Here is a 19,895-nt window from a genome sequence, read left to right as displayed (position 1 = left end):
AGAATAAAGAATCTAAACCATACAGAATTGTGATAAAAAATCTCCACCCTTCCACGGACATATCATTCATAAAAGACGAATTAACCTCACTGGGCTTCCAACTCAGAAATATTATGAATGTACTTCACAGACAATCCAAGGCACCTCTCCCTATGTTCTTCATTGACTTAGAACCGGATATTAACAACCCTGATATCTTCAAGCTTTCACTCTTATGGTGGTACTCAAAAATAAAAGTCGAAGCCCCCTCGTCCCAAAAAAGACACTCCCCAATGTCTTCGATGTCAATCATATGGTCATACACGCACTTACTGCAACCACCACCCCAGATGTGTTCGCTGCGGTGATCCCCATGACTCATCACAATGCCAAAAAGATCGAACCCAACCCGCCAAATGTGCCCTATGCGGTGGCCCACATCCTGCCAACTACAAAGGTTGCTCAGTGCACAAAGAACTCGGCAAAAATAGAAAATTCTTACCATCGAATCCCTGGCATAAAAACGCACCGAACCACAAAGCATCTTCCTCCTCACAAGAACCTCATAAAAACACCCACGTGGAATCCCCTCCCCTGCCACAAAATACGCCCAACCATTCACACAGAACACATCAAGAATATTCTATCCCTAGTGTTTCGAATAACACAACGGACCAACTCACGTAAAGCATCATGGAATTCAGGTCGCTAATCAATCCCCTGATATGTCTACTTACATCACTCATCGAAAAACTTATCTCAAACAATGGCCGAAAATAAGTTATCCGCTTTAACCATTCTCCTATGGAACGCAAACGGAATCACCAACAACACGGAAGAACTTAAACTTGTTCTCACAGAAAAAAACATAGATATAGCTCTCATCTCCGAATCTCATCTCACCTCCAGCTCAAAATTTAAAATTTTTGGATACGACTGCTTTCAAGCCAATCACCCCGATGACTCAGCTGATGCCGGTGCTGCATTACTTATTTCTACTAAAATTCCACACTCACCTTTTACTCCTAAATCTAACCAACACATGCAGATAGTACATCTATAAACATCAACTCCATACCCACGTCTATTGCATCAGCCTACTTCCCACCTGGATCACCTTTCCAAACAGAAGACCTGTCACTATTTCTTCAAACACTAAATCACACATACATCATAAGTGCTGACTTTAATGCGAAGCACGAAACATGGGGCTGTCGCTCAAAAAACACTAGAGATCGCACTTTACACAACTTTATAACAAACAAGCGCTCTAAAGTTATCTCTCCAGCCTCCCCCACCTACTGGCCAACTCACGCAAACCGTCACCCCGATTATCTTGATTTTTTTCTATCTAACCTCCCCAATCACATCCATACAAATATTTCTAACCTAAATGACCCTGCATCTGACCACACACCACTCATCCTCAAATGTTCCCTTCCACCCATTCGTTAAAAAACGCACAGATTGGAACAAATTTTGCAATATTATGTCAGCTTCTTCCTCTTTAAACATCAAAATAAAAAATCTCACCGATATAGATACTGCCATAAACAACCTCACAAACAACATTCAAGACACATTTCAAATATCTCCCACCACATCTGCAACTCAAGACAACTCCAGTAGAAATATCACTCCTGAAATAAGAGAGATCATCTCTCAAAAACGTCGGGCTCGAAACACTTGGCAACGAACTCACTACCCGATTGACAAACAACGGTACAACTATTTTTCCAACAAACTCAAGTCAACTCTCAAGAAACATTAATATCAACTATACACCTCCCATATTAAATCTCTTTCACCCTCGAATGGGTCTCTCTGGAGAAAAAGCAAATCCCTTTTAAAGCATAAATCTACCATTTCCCCTCTTCGTTATCAAAACAACAATCTTGCTACCACTGACCAAGATAAATCAGATCTTCTGGCTAACCATCTTGCTAATACATTTAAACCTCACAACATCTCCCCTGATGATACTCACATGCTTCAAGTTGATCAATTCATCTCATCGCCTCTGCCCATGGCACTTCCAACCTCCTCAACTACTCCTGGCGAAGTTCCATCAATTGTTAAAAAACTCAAGAATAATAAGTCATGCTATATTTCGGCTATCTTATTTCCCTACCTCTTGGAAATCAGCACTCATTATAACTATACTCAAACCAGGCAAACAACCTGATTTGCCTGAATCGTATAGACCAATCAGCACACTACCCACGTTTGGAAAAATTTTTGAAAAATTTCTCCTCAAGAGACTTGTAACTATCGCACTCAAACAAAATGCCCTTCCCAGCTTTCAATTTGGTTTCCGTGCTAAACATGCAACTTTTCACCAGCTCCACCGCGTAGTGGACCACATTGCTACATCTCTAGAAACAAAAACATATTGCTCAGGACTTTTTCTCGACGTAGCTCAAGCCTTCGACACCGTTTGGCACGACGGTTTATTATTCAAACTTAAAAAAATCTTCCCAGCACCCTATTTTTTACTCTTAAAATCATACCTAAATAACAGAACAATCAGAGTCAAATTAAAAACCACATTTTCCAGCACACAAAACATTCTAGCCGGTGTCCCTCAGGGAAGCGACATCGCTCCTTTCCTATACACATTGTTCACAGCTGACATTCCTACAACGGATAACACCCTAATAGGGACATATGCCGACTATACCGCAATCCTTTCATCCAGTCAAGACTTCCACGAAGCAAGCAGCCTACTTCAAAATCATCTGAACAGCTTATCTCACTGGTTCAAAGCATGGAAAATCAAGATCAATGACTCCAAATCTTCTCATGTCACTTTCTCCCTCCACCCCGGTGACTGTCCTCATATAACATTTGAAAATGCAATCATTCCTCATACAAATTAAGTTAAATATCTCGGCTTACTGTTTGACAGAAGGCTCACCTGGGGCCCTCACCTCAAAACCAAACGTAAACAACTAAATAGCCGCCTACACATCCTTAGGCCTCTCATGAAATCTAATATGTACATCTCCAACCGTCTACTACTCTACAAATCCCTTCTGCAACCTATCTGGTCATACGGAATCACTCTCTGGGGTACCGCTAAACCATCGAACACTAGAAACATACAAGCATTCCAAGCCATTTGCCTCCGCATGATTGCTAAAGCCCCTTGGTACGTCACAAATATTGCTCTTCATAATGACCTCAAAATCCCCACCATTAAACAAACAGCTATCACATATTATCTTCGCCTGCACTCCAATATGGAATATCACTCAAACCCCCTCATCGCTCAACTTCATACCAATACTCTTCCAGACAACCCAGCCAGACGCCTCAAACGTGAATGGTCCAGAGATCTTCTCAACGCACATTAAACTTAACCATGTATATTACTATTTCTCCCTAAATTTCCCTCCACGTAGAAAATTTCTAATGTGAAAACTTCTACTCATTGTAATCCCCTCATTGCCTTATATCATTATTCACATTTACTTATTGTACCATTGTATAGATTGTACATTTTCATAAATAAACGTCATTTAAAAAAAAAAAAAAAAGTTAACGTTATCCTGCATCTTAGTCATTGACAGTACAGATTCAATTCATAACATCACATAAAAATTTCCCTTGAATAATAATCATTTGAGTTATAACTGAACATTTGTTCTCAATTACATCATTTAAGACTTCACCCACTTTTTATACAACTAGGTCAGAACGAATTTTTCTGATTAAACTGTTCCTTGAATTTATTTAGCGGGGTTTAAATAATGTTAAGAGGACGCTATACCCGCATGCGTTGTCTCCGTCTTACAAATGTAAAACATAGCCAAAAAATTGTTTTACGCGGGAAATAACCGAGAAGGCTACAGTCATAACTAAGAAACGAGATTTTCACCACATAAAAAGGAGAAAATTGGCTGTGCAACGTTGTTTTTATCTTTTTAATATCATTTATATGAAAAAAGTTCTTACTGTTTCAAAAACCATTATTGTTTGTGTTTTTCAAACTTTAAAAACTTTTTACAAATAAATGATATCAAAAAAATAAAAATAATGTTGCACAGTCAAAGTTCTCCTTTTTATGTGATGAAAATTCTGTTTCTTAGTTATGATTGTAGTCTTTTCAGTTCTTTCCGCGCAAAACAGTTTTTGCTATGTTGTACATTTGTAAGACGGAGACAACACATGCGGATAGGTTAGGTTAATTTAGGTTAGGTTCAGAGTTTTAATTACTCTTTTCCAAATAAGAACGCACATGGTGGCGAACGAAAACCAGTCGAAACGCGCGCATGTCCCGACATTTCCAGCTGTAATTATTATTCATTTTGTGGCAGGGGCGTGTTCCTGGCCACCACTGATAACGCTGCTCGACGCGGTTCGTTTTTATTTGGAAAAGACGATAGTGACTCATACTTTAAAGCAACACATACTTGACGTGAATATACATTTGTAAATCAAAACGAATCGACAGATACCACTGAAAAATTTATTCATTTCAGTAATTTGGTAATTCCCAAAATGTACACTAGCAAATTATGTTTACAACTCTATGTTCACTATTTGATAATTCATGGTAGTATACCGAATTACCTTTGATATGATCAAAGCGAAATGTGCATGGAAATTATTTTCTACACATTACAAAAACAAAATATAAATCATACCTTCAAATCAAATGTAATAGGAATTATAATTAACGATATTATTCCTAATAATATTTATATTAATTATAATACAATATTGCATTATGATAATTTGAGAAATTGTAAGTTGTCCCGATTTTAATGATCTGAAAACTCTATGATGGTAAACTCTTCTAGCCGAGGGGTCTACTCATGTACTACCCTGTGTGAACTCTCCTGTGTCTACTTCAGTTCTACATTGACAGTCGACAGGTGCATGTAAACTCTCCGGTTGTGTAATAACTTCGTCTATACATTATAATTATATAGTTATAATTTAATGTTTATAATAAAATGAACGAACAAATTTTAAATTAAATATACATTTGAATTTCATTAAAAAAAGTAAATTAGTTCAATTATGGTAAATAATAAAAATATTAAAAGGTAATTTATATAATTTTAAAATTATTTTTATAATTATATGAATATTTTGATTTTAAAAAACTATTATGATACATTGGTACCTACCTATTTTTTGGCTGTATAGTCCAACATTTTTTACGACATAATTTTAAATAACTTGAGACATATTATTTCCTTTAGTTAAACATAATGTTGACCCGGGGGAGTTTACTTATTTCCTTCGGGTAAACATAATGTTGACTTTGGACAGTTTACGATAGGAAAAGTTTACTATATAGGTAGTTTTTAATATGGACAGAGTTTATCATATAACTGGGAGATTTTACTACCGCCCAATAATTTAAAAAAATGAAAAAAAATGATAATTTTCTACAAACCATCGTATTAGTTTATTTTTCAATAGTTATATAAAACAATTGATAGTTAAAAAACTAATTGTAAGTCGATACCTACGTTTATTTGATATTATAATTAATAAAAAATATGTTTAAACAATTGTAATCCCGTAAGTAAATTAAACATTTTAATTTTAGGTTATATTATAATTGAAGCACCATACAATACAGGTCAAAGTGACTGTAATGGTAAGCAATTATATAATCATTATTCCACGAATGACTCATTAAAAATGTTCATACAATTGCATAATATTAATTGCATACCTTGAATTTAGACGTTATTACTTATTTATGATTGGAGGTATTGCAGATTTATTTTAATTTTAGACAACATTTCACAAAACTCTTAAAAAGTTTACTAATCTTTTATTTATAACTACATACCTGCCACACCCGGCATTGTCAGTTCCAAATATGTATTGGTTGTGTGTTCATATTTTAGTATACCTAGACCATATTTCTAGGTTCTACTTATTATTGTAGTAATACATATTATAATATAAAACCAATGACTAACCTAACCTAACCTAACCATTTATACGCAATACAAATAGAATTAGGTAATTCTACTAACTATTTATATTATTATTATTTTAATCTGAAAGAAATGTATTAGTATTTTTGCACTCTCTTCAAAATTGTATCTAGATTCATCTAGTAGAATAGGTAATATCATTTAAAAATGTATAGCTATATAACAATCAATTGTTTAATGTAAATGCAAACAAACTATCAATATGCATTTGTAAATCGGCGAATTCTAATTATTTTTTTCAAGCAACATACAATTACTACCCTTTTATAACTATTTTATATTTCAGGTGAAATGCGTGAAAACTACTCGGAGGATATATTTAGCATAACGAAACTGAGTGAGTTCATACAACATAAATATTTAACTCAGATATTAAACGACTTCTAATTTAGTTCACCTAAATGTGCCATTTATTAAACTTTAAACATAATTGTATATTGTAGTATACTATAATATTATCGTTCATTGGTCGAAATTGTACCATAAAAAAATTAAAAGTAATTTTATGACGCCATTAGTGTATTTATTTTCATAATTTCCCTGTCAGTCATCAGATGTGTAAAAAAATGTTTGTACAAATCTACGCTACAGAACATTTTCAATAACATACATTTTCCCCCGCACAATGCATATAAGTGGAGTTATTGGAATAATACAAAAAGTACATGTATTCAAATATTTTTTAGATTTTCAATTATTTATTGCAGTGTTTACAGTGGCGTAAGTTGAAGGTGTTGCCACCAGGGTCCCTTAAAAAATCATTGGGTCGTAACGCATTTTTTTATTTTATGTATTAGAAAATTAATAATCTACACTATATGCATAAGCATTAAGCATAATAGGAAAATATTATGACAGATAAACATAACGGAATTTTTATTTACATGAATATGATGAGGAGGGGGGCCACCCAGTGATGGTACTCAAAGTTGTTTTATTATGTACTATTATTTAATTAAGTCTCTGGGCTTACGTCGGATTGATTAAGGCCTATCTTTCACAAATTTGTTAATGAGAGGATTTAATATTGATTTCAACGAAATAATATTACGAATAATATTTTTTTAATCATAAAAATAGCTAAAACTATTATTTTTCATTTAAATATCAAATTGAACATAATATTATTATGTCTATAAAAAAATTGTTTTCGAGGCATTCGAATTGAAAGTTTTATGAAGTTTCTACTATATAAAACAATTTGCAAATTTTCGTGTATTTAACAAATATTGTCAATATTTAAACGATTATAAAAATAGTTCCTTCCAATTAATTTGATATTTTTTATTTGCATAGTACAATCAGGTGGTAGAACCAATGATGAATCATTTTTTAATTTTCAAACTTTTTGGAAGTATAGGAAGTGACATATTATAGAAAAATAATTAAAAAACTAAAAATATCAAATCCCTATAAATAGCTCAAAATTATTGCAAATTCTGATTAATATTTTATTTAATTAATTCTACATTGAAAAATATGATTTGAGTCATAATAGAGTGTTTCAAGTTTCTACCGTCAATATTTGTTGTTTAATAACAAAATAATAAAATCGATTTTTTAAAAATGTAAGTATATAGGTACAAGGTATTATAATGCATATCTAATTATAAATCAAAATGTATATCCAATTTTCTTCCCTCAAAACTAAGGATGAAAGTATGGTTAAAATTTCGGCTAGAGTACGGTTCGATACCATATTTTTGAATTTGACAAACTTACAATACATAATCAAATACGTAGTACCTAGTTGGTATATAATATAGCTATACATAGAATACCTAATAATAATAATAATATATCCTTGAATGGAAGGACATTTGGAGCCTTTTTTTGGGAAGCTAAATTGAATGCTTGGCAGTATTAAAGTCTTAAAGTGGGCAGTGTGGCCTTTGTTGCAGAGAGCACGTTTGACGGGACTGTTTTATTCTTTGGTGCACTCATCCGGTGGTTTTTATCGCATTTTATGCATCGAGACTCGTGTTAGCAATTTATTATTGTGTGTGTGCAGCCGATAATATTGGGAGTATTATGAAATTGTGGTGGGGTATGACTCTTTTCATATGGTTTCTCAATTACTACTTTGGTTTTAAATAATTATGTGATGAAGTGAATGTCTATGTCTGTGTTATTATTTAGAGGTAAAACCTCTACAAATCAGCGGAAGAAGAATTAACTATTATTTTTGCGTTGCACACCTATACGTGTTTAACTACAGTTTCCCTAATTCAGCTAGAGCTGTAATAATGTTAATGATTGAGGTGGAATGATATAGGTTTCTTATGATGATCTATGTGTGGAGAGGATGTGGGACGAATAAATGTTAATTTAGCTAATGTTACTTTCTTTGAAGTGATCTATAATTTTTATTGTAATTAAGGTGACCTGTGTTTGACTATGAGATATGAGTATATGACGATGTTGAATGTAGATAAGTTTGATATATTTTGTATATATTATATGTAGGCCCGGAAGCTCCATGCGTGATATATGCGGTGTTAGGCTGGTAGTCGAGATGGTTCATGGAGATATGGAGCTGGTTGAGAGCGTGACAATATTATAATTACTGGTACCAACGTAGGTGATTATGGCAAAATAGAAGGGAGAAATAAAAAATTTAGTTTTTTGTTATTATGATTAGGGAAGTTAGTTTGTGAAACGATGCCAGTTTTCTGATCATTGTTATTCATAATGACGTTATTAATTTACAATTTATTTAAAACACACGTTTTTTCATGTTGAACGTTACCGTAGCTACGGCCGAACTGATTTACAATTATTAAAACATTGGTTATAAATCATACAATTATCACTTTTTATACTGAATTTCAATTGTGTGTTCATATTATTTTTAAAGTCTTAACGTGAAAATATATTTAAAAGAAAAATTAATAGGATTTTTCATTACCTACAGGTTACCAATACAGTAAGCACGTTTTAATTAATTTAATTATATTTTGAAACACTACCTAACAACATTTATTCGACTAAAAACTGTGTCTAATATAGATAATATATTTTGTAATACATTTTAAACAATGAATTTATTCGTTAAATAATAATAATTTTATAATTTTGAACATTTAGTATACCCTTCTCGATCAGAAGACCTGAGCTCGTATAAAATTAAAAGACAAATTATAAGTAAGTTGTAGGTACTATATTATATATTTTTATTTACTTCAGTACCTATTTTTAAGATTGTCTATTTACGATACATAATACATATGGTTCAAGAAATGTACCTATTCACTTTGTAAATATTTTATAGTAAGTGTATAGTAGGCACTACCTATAAGTAACAAAGTGTTGATACCAAAGGCTATTAAAAACGGCTAAAACTATTTTCCTCCAAAAACAGGATAACGCATTTCTTGACTGTGCATTTCCGAAAACAAAAATATAATCGAATTTGAAATAAATTAAGATTAAAATGCATTGTGATAAAATAAAGAAATACATAATGTTGTTGTTTTTTCGTAATAATTTAGAACTTTAATAACTCAAAATTAACAGATCATAAAGATAAAATTAAAATAATCATAATAATAATAATAAAGTGTATTTGGCTAAAGAATACTACATTAATATTACATTTAGTTTGAAATATACCCTATCCTGAATACGAATAATACCTATTACCCCTACCCTATTATACTGAAGAAAACCACTCATCGGTGGAATAATGTTCGAGTATTAATCTAAAAATATAAGATGAGATACACTAATTCTGCTGAAATTACTTATACAACCAATTTAACAGCAAAAAAAAGAAGAAAAAAAACAAAATAATAATAATGATAATATCAATAAAATTAAGATAACCAAAACAAATGGGTAAATAAATTGGTACAATATAGATAGCAGAATACAAAAGAAAATTTTATACGTTTGTAAAATTAGTATTAAGTCTTTGCCTATAATTAATATCAAATAGTGCTGATAAGGGGCAACATATCGAGTTTATAGTAGGTTTTTCATTTTTTAGAAACCAGTAAGTGACATTTTTTTTTCAATATATCATAATGGGACGAAGTATGGTAATAGTAGTATAATAGTATGAAGTGCTTGTACATCGCACTGGGCATTATGTGTATAAGACATATAATATACCTGTCTGAGTGAAATATTTACTTCATTTCGCAGTTTTTACTGCTAATATTATTATTCCTACTTCTTGTCCAGTTTTATATTTATAGACTTGAGATTGATTAAATAATATGCATGTACACATACCACTGTCAAGATTTTTCGTAAAACGAAGAACTGTGTGATTGTTAACGCCCTACGCAGGAGCTACCCAAAGGACCACTCGATGATGCCCGAGCACAATTTCTTAAATTGATTATGACCAATGTCACCACTAACGCCAACTATTCACTGGGTAGGCAACCAGATGTGCCCTCGCCTGATATTGTGGTGGATAGGCAATTCTACGCACGATGATGAACAACGACGAGGAACGGGAAGGACCTACCGAGGAATGAGGATAATGTAAGTTAGTTATGGGGAGAGGGTATCTGTGGTCGATTCGATCTGGTGCAATGATTATAGAGCTCACGAAATAGGGATAATACCTTAAAACTAACTTAACCCTACTGAAGTCTTGAGATGACGATGGATTGACGCAATAGGCAGGCGTCGACCTGGGCGGTCCTCCCACACAACGTACGTATGAACGTTGCTGGCGGACTTACGCGGAGTCGAATGACGATACCGACGCTGACAATAACCAGCTGCCAGTTCAACGGCGATAATAATAATAATAATACACAAAAGACTTACGATTGAGTGTTGGAGATTGTAGTTTTAGTGAACATAATATCTCGGGATTTATAGCAACACACAATATAATAATCAGAATAATAAATAAACAGTCGGCAATCGTGTGCACCATAAACTAGGATAAATAATTTTTGTTAGCTTTATTAGCGGATCACACTTATAAATAAATAATAATACAGATCCGTAAATTAGCGGATCACAAAAGAATAAATAATAATATAGATCGCTATATTAGTGGATCACAAAAGAATAAATAATAATATAGATCGCTATTTTAGCGGACCAGCAACAACAAGAGATGAACTGACAAAAAAAAGAACAATAATAGTAGTAAGGCGTTGGCCGCGCAAAGAAAAAAAAACCAAAGTTTTAGAAAGATAACAAATATCTGGGACAACATGCCGACAGATAATTCATATGACAAGAACACAAAGATAATAAATATATATAACAACTATAATAATTCACAATTAACGGAATGATAGGTGTATGGATGAAGAGGGAGCTGATAGGGACAGGTCGTCGTCGCAGCACAGAATTGCATAACGCGATGCGCTAATTGCTTGGCGCGAACAGTGATATTAAGTGTAATATAATATTCTAAAGTTTTTAAACATTGCCTCTAATGAAAAAGTTTTAGACTTATTTAATAATTTATTATTATTTTTATTAGATATATATATATATATTTTTTTGCAACCTGCAGTATTTCATAAATTAGTATTTGGGTACATTTCTCCCTTCCCATGCCAATTTGCCATATTGTAATGTTTGGTAAAAAATTAGACAACATTTTAGTCAAGAGAATTGTGTGGATAGTATTTCATTTTTGGAGAAAAGTGGTGACGGCCTTCCATGTTAAAAAAAAAAATTAAAATATGTAATAACTATACAATATCTAAAACTCCTATTACTTGAAAAACCTTAGCACTTATAAAACAATTTAACTTTTATAAAATATTATAATCTAACGTTAATTACAGTTAAAAATTTAAGTAAGTATACATGTTTTTAACTACAAACTAGGTACTATCATATGCTGTCTTTATTTTTCCGTAACTTCAATATAAAACAATTTATTACAAATACGATTAAAATCCATTAAATTAATTTTTTAATTACGAATTAAATTTTGAATGATGTAAAATGTAGATTATACTGGATAAGTTAAAACATATTGTAACTAATGAATAGGTTAGCCGCATATAGGGTGGACAATGTAGGCAAATGAGATATTGAATTTATTAACTTTTCCCGAAAACATTACATTTATTATATTAATAATATTTAATTCTATGTGTATGTCTATCTATATCTATGTGTAGATAATTATAGTATTCACATTTGGAGAAAATCAAAAAAAAAAATGATTTCAAAAACTAAATTTGCGTAAAAATTCATGTTCTTCGGCATCTTTTCTAGTAGGAAAGCTAATATGTTACTTTAGGAAGTCAAAAGTAGAAAATTCTTATGCAAAACCAGTTTTCGATTTTTTTTGTGCGTGTAGGTAACTCAAATTTAATATTAATTACCGTAGACCATTAGCTTATTACATTTATTTATGGTAAATTAAGTGGTATTTTATTTTTATTGATAATCATTAATCAATACTACGGGAAGATTCAATAAATATATGTACCGCAAGGTCATAAATTATAATATTTGAATCTCAGTGAATTATATTAAAAGTTGTCTAAATGTTAGACTTATTTTAAACCCATGTAGAAAATCTTGGTAAGTATATTTTTTGTAATCCTAGTAATGATATTTGTTACTTGGTATTTTATACCAATTTTATAGAAAATTGATGGGTCTGGTGCATGCTAGTGCACTTTGCTATACTGACGGAATAAAATAATGACTCTCTTAGTGTCGTCAATCTTATACAGTTTCTATGATAGACCGCCAAACCGCTAGTAGTGAGATCGCCTTTCCCCGTTTAAGTAAATATTTGTTTTTACAATATTGCAAAATGGCAGATGTATTTAAATTATGCTTGTCAGAGTTGTTTGAAAAAAGTTTGTGAAGTTAGCCCACCTAAGTACTGCAATTTTTTTAAATCTATGTTATTATTTCGCAAGTTATTTGCAAAAAGTTTAAAGATTGGTCAACTTTACGTATCCCTCCCGTTTCGACCGAGAACTTCGAAATCGGTATCAAACAAAAGCTAACGATTAGTAAGTATTTGAAAGTACCTTTTTGAAATTTGCAAGTCTTTCAGGTAGCCGTTACAAACTTTTGAACTTGTGAAGTTGACTCACCCACTTTGTCCTAGAACATTGAAATCAGCACCAAACAAAAGCTAATGATTAGCCATAATTTGCTACTTTTTTTTAGAATTTGCAAGTCATTCAAGCGGTTTCTATAAATTTAGGAGCTTGTGAATTTGGCACACCTGTTTTGACCTAGAACTTTGAAATCAGTTCCAAACGCTAATGATTAGCTTGTTAAGCTAATGATTAACAAGAATTTGCAAGTCTGTTTTTAGAATTTTCAAGTTCCCCGTACGACCGCTATGAGGTTTGAAGTTTAGAAGTTGGTCCACCCAAGTTGTCCTAGAACTTTGAAAATAGTACCTAACGGTAGCTATTCATTTACAAGTATTTGTAAGTCATTCAGGTGGTCGCTATGAAGTGGTTACTTACTTTTGAAGTTTTGCAGTTATCATGGTGTTTTGATCTGAAACTTTAGTTGGACTTTACCCGATCTACTACAAACCTATGTAAATATTTTGCAACTAATTTGCAACATTCTTGCATAATTTGCAACCCTATACTTCAACAGCTATGGACATATTTCATAGCTGGCCACCAAAATAAAACCTTTGTTTTTAAGAAAAAAATCTATATTAATTAATAAAAAAAAAGCGTAGTTGTATAAAAAAGTCCTATAAAATAAATCTACTTTTAATAAAAAAAATTTAATTTGAAAAAAAATATATATATTATAAAAACTTCACTTCTAGCGCTTAGTGGTGGATTTGTCATGATATACTACACTAAATAGAGTACATTACTATTGACTATAAATAATAATACACAATATACGATATTATTGTGTCAAGTAAATGATTATCATGCCTTTAGTGCGCATGTGCGTAGTGATTCGGTGCTTCATGAGATATGGTCATGGATTAGATATACTGGACTGGTACCGACTAGATTGGGGGGTAGTAGAGAAGTGGTTCTCAAAGGTTTCGACACCGCCACTCCACCAACCTAATAGGCCGCTATAAGATACAAGTTGGTGTAAAAGCGCTCATAGTAGCAAATAACGTACCAAATGATATTGTATATAGATATAATTACAAAAATGTAATAATGATAAGGAACACAACACGGAGTCCTGTTACGAGGAACGTGGGTCGCGTTTTCACTTGTTTTCGGAACAACGGTGATAGGTATAACAAACACGTCATATTATGCAAAACGAACACAATAACGAATACTGATGGAAGCCGAAACGAAACGTAGTCACTATAAGTTGGTTGTTGTGGTTAACGAAAAGAACGCACGATTCGGAGGTATTGTAAACATATTATGATACGTGCTATCGACTTTGCGTGAGCAGGTGACGCTGTACCGCGGTGACAGTTACGTGCGGTGAAAAACGCAAGCACAATGGATCAGGGGAACTAATGGGCACGCGGGGTACAGTTGTTAGTTCCCACCGTTTTGCCATCGGCGCTGATAATGACGTACCCAACATTTATCCCTACCTTGGAATACGGAGGTACCTTCCAAAAGATCAGTTTTCTCCCGGGTCAATCTGATGAAACTAGCTTTATACTAAAAACGTGACAATATAAAACAAAACAAAAACTTAAACTACAAGTATTGGATGGATGTAGAGGAGTGGTTCTTTTGATGATATTGCGGACGGTGGGTCAGGAAGTCTTGGTGTCCACCAGAAGCTTGCCCAGTTTGACCACAGGACGCCGCATTTCTCCTTCTTGAGTTTTTACCTAACCTAACCTAACCGACTCATATGCCATACACTAGGTGGCTGATTGGGGGCTTCAACTATTACTACATCGCCCACTGCGAGGTTGTCCGCGACACCTTTGTCCATTTTTGACGGGCCTGCAAGGTAGTCGGGAGTACTCCCGTTGCCATCGCTTCCCGAAGGATTGATAAAATTGATGCAATAATTGCAAACGTGTCAACCGATTCATGGGAACGGAAGTGACCTCCTTTTCCGGGATCGCCGAAATGGTTTAACCGAGGAGGAAGTGTCCAGGGGTCAGGGCCTCAAAAACATGGGTATCCGTGGAAACTAACGTCAAGGCGTTGAGCTTAAGATGCCTTCCACCTGGATGACTACTGTTTGAGACTCTTCGTAGGTCAATATTAGAGTTCCTATAACACGCTTGAGATAAAACTTTATACTCTTTATAGCTGCTTCTCAGAGCCCACCAAAGTGCGGTGCGGTCAACGGATTAAAACGCCAAATGAACTCGATTCGGGAAGATGGCTGATTTTGCACTTTGGTGTCAGTAAGTCACGTTTTCAATTGCCTGGTAGCACCGACATAGTTCGTGCCGCAATTTGAATATAGATTTTCGGCAAACCTCGACGTGCGACAAATCTATCCATTGCCGCGAAAAGTGCTTCGGTTGCAAGGTCTGACATTACCTCGACATGAATGGATTTGGCAGCCATGCATATAAATACTGAAATGTACACCTTGGTTGCTCGAGTATTGTGCCGCTTACATTCTTTCATTAAAATCGGTCGACCAAAATCCAAGCCGACCCTTGAAAAGACGCGGTGCGGTTGTACTCGTGATTCGGATAGTATCCCCATGCTTAGGATTGGATGTTGCAACTTTTGCCGAGTATAAGGGACTCACAAAAAAATCATGCGGCGTACAGCATTACGACCAGACATAATCCAAAACTTCTTTTTCAACATGGAAATTACTAACTTTGGTCCCACGTGTAAGAACATCAAATGGTAATGGTTGATTATCAACGATGTTAGACAAGACGACTTGAGCCCTAGGATGTTTCGCCTCTTGGATCAAAACCTAACTGAGCCAATATCCCAATGGACAGGAAATGAGGGCTTCAGGTAACAATCCCCGTGAAGGAGATCAGCTGGGTTCTCCGTGGTGGAGACGTGTGATCACACGCAATTTGGGATCAGAAGATAAATTTTGGCTACACGTTTTGTAACAAAAATTATGAAGCTCTTTTGATCAGTTGTTAGCCACGACAGTATCACGGACAAATGAATCCAAGCATGTACCTTTGATACGTTCATGGTGGGCGTTAGTTTCAAACGAAGTCGATGTAACAGTTGCGCCAATAAGAATGCAGCACACAATTCCAAATGTCAAAGGAGACAACTGCCGATCCTGTATGGATACGGTCCCGATCAAGATCAAACCAAGATTCGTGTCCATCGCTGAAGGAAAATCTAGAGTATGTTTGATCTCAGCTTCAGAGTGGATGGAATGAGGGAATAAATCACCCCCAATAAGCAAGGTGATTTTCGCAGGATGATAAAACTGTGGATCTGCCAGATGTTGATAACACGTTCGCACACTTGATGGTAACGGAGCGGATGGTCTGAAGTGATTCGATTAAGGACAATCAAATCGGGACAGTTGAAACTTGAATTGGATGCATGATGTGGTACAAATGAGCATGTAACACTACCTTTCACCTGCTTGATGGGACTATGACCTACCCGAATATTTCGGTGTGGCATTTGCGGCGGGCGAGGCCCAATCGAGTGGTACATTCAGTAGTAAAAGCAGAAATTGTCGAACCACTATTAACTAATGCACGCATATTATCATAATTGCCGTCTTTATTCCGGACGCATACGATGGCTGTACCCAACAGCACCTTACTAGTTGCCCGTGCAGTGCTTGCGAAATAAGTGCGTTACGTCAGGGGAATCAGTGGCAGTCACTTGATGTGAGGTAGATGGAGACGTAGCATCCTCTCCTTTCTTCGTATGTAAAAGTTTATTATGCCGTTGACCGCAAACATTAAAATTATATTTTGACGTATACGCAGTTACCGTATGAGAGGCATTTAAACACGACACGCATAATCTATATTTTGTTACATGGTCATGACGTTTAACAGTTGTCAATTTTTTGAACATGGTGCAACGGTATATTGCATGGTCATTTTGGGAACGAGAACACTGTTTGACTCCCTCAGCGGAAACTGAGCAGGATTAGTGAAAGTTTTTCGTGGACAGCGAACCACTGGTTGTTCCTGTAGATAGCAATGATCGATCACAGGACATGGGCTTGTTTTTGTTGGTGTGAGTATCAGTTTTTACTAGACCCTGAGTGTTCTCTAATATTTTGCACCATTTTTGCACGAATTTACTAACATATCAACGTAGGAATTGAATTTGTGTAACGGGAATTCGAGCGTATATCCATTGTGTTTTATATCTCACATGTATAGATGACACTTTTACTCCTAGTTGTACATTACAGCGGATTTCGAAACATTTGAGAGCCACTAATAAGTTGATACCAGTCCAGTATATCTTAGTTCGTGGACATGTGTCTGATCACGGTTTTAGAAGATATAGACGGACAACTATACATTATCAGAATTTCACTTAGTGAGGCAAATTAATTTCCAAATTTTGCCACTGTGTAATTGGACGCTGCCCTACAGACGTTTTTAAAGTTATGGAATTATAATATTATACTAATTTAAAAGAATCATATTCGACCATATAAACTAACTAGTTTATTATAAACCAATTAGTTTATATGGTCGAAGAAAATAATATAATAATAAAGTCCATACAAATTAAACCGCGAGTTTAGTACTAATAAGTTCCTTACCTCAAAATACGTTTAACCGACAGCGTTTTTGCGGCAATTTGGGAAATGTTTTTGCCTCATTAAAAGGAAATATTGTAATAAACGGGCGCATGACTATTAGAGGTTAACTTAGTTAACCTAACCTAATCTCTAATGTATATGACGGGATAAAGTTGAAAGTTGTCCGACCTTATCTTCTAAGACCGTAGGTCCAGTGCAATAACCAGGTATCTCTGTTTTTTTTTCGAAAGTGACTCTTTTATGAAAACGATTTCATAGAAGACATAGCAACAACCCAGTACAATAACAATACATATCCGCATGACTACATAAAAGCATAGAACAATGCCCCTCCCCAAATGACGCCATTGGACTACCGACGATTAAATCGTCGGCCAAATGTAAACTCTTACACGAGTAAACTTTTTATCTCCTACATGGACATTTTTACCTGAACAAAAATAGAGTAATATCCGACACTACAAAATTTTATTTGAAATTTGAACACACGATTTTGGAATTGAAAAGCTGAAATAGCTAAAAATGATAAGTTGAAAATAATAATATATATTATACATATTGTAAACCACTGTGTGACGGGGATTATAAGACCATTCCCTCGGAGGTTGTTACACCTTTAGCCATATTTCTCGTGGGCGGCTACTTCACGCCTTTGTGACGCGGTCGCGTCCCTCCGACGGGTTAAGTTCAGGGCGCCCTGGCGCCAGGCTGACGGTCCCCCGCTGGCTACTCTCGTACGAGGTAGATCGTTGGGTCTCGCTGATCCGCGTCGGCGAGCGCTGGGTTCGACTCAGTCAAATTCCTCCCCTTCTACTAAGGCGCTACTCCCGACAGCCCCCGCGAGGCCATCCACATACGTCGCGAACGCGCGGCCGGCGAGCACGAGAACGCGAGGTACATGCGCGCGTCGGCCGTACGCACGCCACACAGCTCGACGGGCACTGTTACCGTTCGGGCGTTAGCTAGGTCGGGTTTTCAGTGGAGCTGTCCTCGTCGCCCACGGGATGAGATTGAAGGATCCGTTATCCAGAGTACTCACAACGACTCTTTTCCCACTAGCATCGACCCCGGGGCAGTTCTTACGCTGACGCGATGCGACCTTTTTTGAGTGGTACAGTTTTCTTTTGCCGGGTTCCGTGTCCGTACCGAATGCTCGGGTTTGAGTGCTTGTCGGTGGGTGTCCCCCAGCCGGACTTCCACCTTGCACGTGTTCGCACACGAGTTGGTCGGACCCGTGTGCTCTCAGTCAGGTTCGTGCTAGAAGCACCAGCGCGCTAACGGAGGTCCGTATCTGCTTCCCTCGTCATGCTCTGGTGCCTCTCGCCCAAGCCCACTGGTTTATCGCAGGTGGTATAATTCCCCCACTTGGGTAGATGGTTCCCGTGCGGAAAAGGAAGGTGCCCTCCATCGCCTCGGTCGTTCTTATACGGGGACCCACGTCGGGGTCTTTTGACGTGCCTATCAAGTCTTCCCTTCCTCAGTGCGTTGGTACGCCTGGAACACGGTTATTGGTTTTTCCCGTGAGTCCACGCTCTGCGTTTCGGTCCGCTCCGATCGCTTGCACCTTGAGCATGGAACTTTTTCGTAGCTGACGGTTGGGCAGTCGTATGTGTAAGCAGATGCTCTGCGATCCTTGAGGACCTGCATTTGGCAAGCTGCCCATCTCCGGGGTATACTGTTGGAGTGGCTGGTCTGCTGAAAACTGCCTAGCCAGTCCTCTTTTCCTTCATTGATGACCCTTCCCCGTCGCCACCGGTAAGTCTCTGAGACCACCTCCAGGTGCTTCCTATTACCCCGGGAAGCTCGGTTTGGAGATGCGCCCTCCACTGGCGTTGAGGTCGGAACGGGGTCCTCAAGTCGCCTTCCGTCCGTTCGTCATCCGCCCAGTCCTGTACCCAGGCAGGACATCGTCAGCCGCGGTCTCAATCCCGCGGCTCTTTTTTGCTCCGCATGATTCTGCACAATCATGAGTGAGCTTTTCGTGAGGGCGCTCGAGGGTGTAGCCTTGTTCGGGCGCCCCCCCCCGCCTTCCTACCCATTTCAGACCTTTTGTGGCTTAGCGTGCTCTAAACCACCGGGTTGCCACCCTGGAAGGTACAGGTGGCCCAGGGAACTCGGAGGTCCTTGGTAATTTCGCTAGCACCAAGCATGGCCTGCCCCGAGCCCTTGTGATTACAGTTCAGTTAACACGAAGCTCTAGGGCTAGCTTCGTTAAGACCGTACCCCACCTGCCCCTTTCCCGGACCAGATTAGTCAGCCAGTCTCTCAACGTGACTCGTCTTATACATATATAAATTATAATATATATATTTACAGATAAAATACAAACACTTATTTTAA

At 36.2% G+C, this 19,895-nt stretch overlaps 1 long non-coding RNA gene across 1 annotated transcript; it reads left to right on the top strand.

The window, feature by feature from the left end:
* The first annotated feature begins 5,514 nt into the window (after nt 1–5,514).
* On the top strand, nt 5,515–8,946 carry LOC132944720 (uncharacterized). The gene is made up of 3 exons (XR_009664480.1): nt 5,515–5,596; nt 6,232–6,282; nt 8,860–8,946. It is a non-coding gene; the product is annotated as an uncharacterized LOC132944720 (long non-coding RNA).
* Nucleotides 8,947–19,895: the final 10,949 nt, after the last annotated feature.

Source organism: Metopolophium dirhodum, chromosome 5, assembly GCF_019925205.1.
Source record: "Metopolophium dirhodum isolate CAU chromosome 5, ASM1992520v1, whole genome shotgun sequence".
Taxonomy (NCBI): Eukaryota; Metazoa; Arthropoda; class Insecta; order Hemiptera; family Aphididae; genus Metopolophium; species Metopolophium dirhodum.
This window is presented reverse-complemented; position numbering and strand designations above follow the sequence as displayed.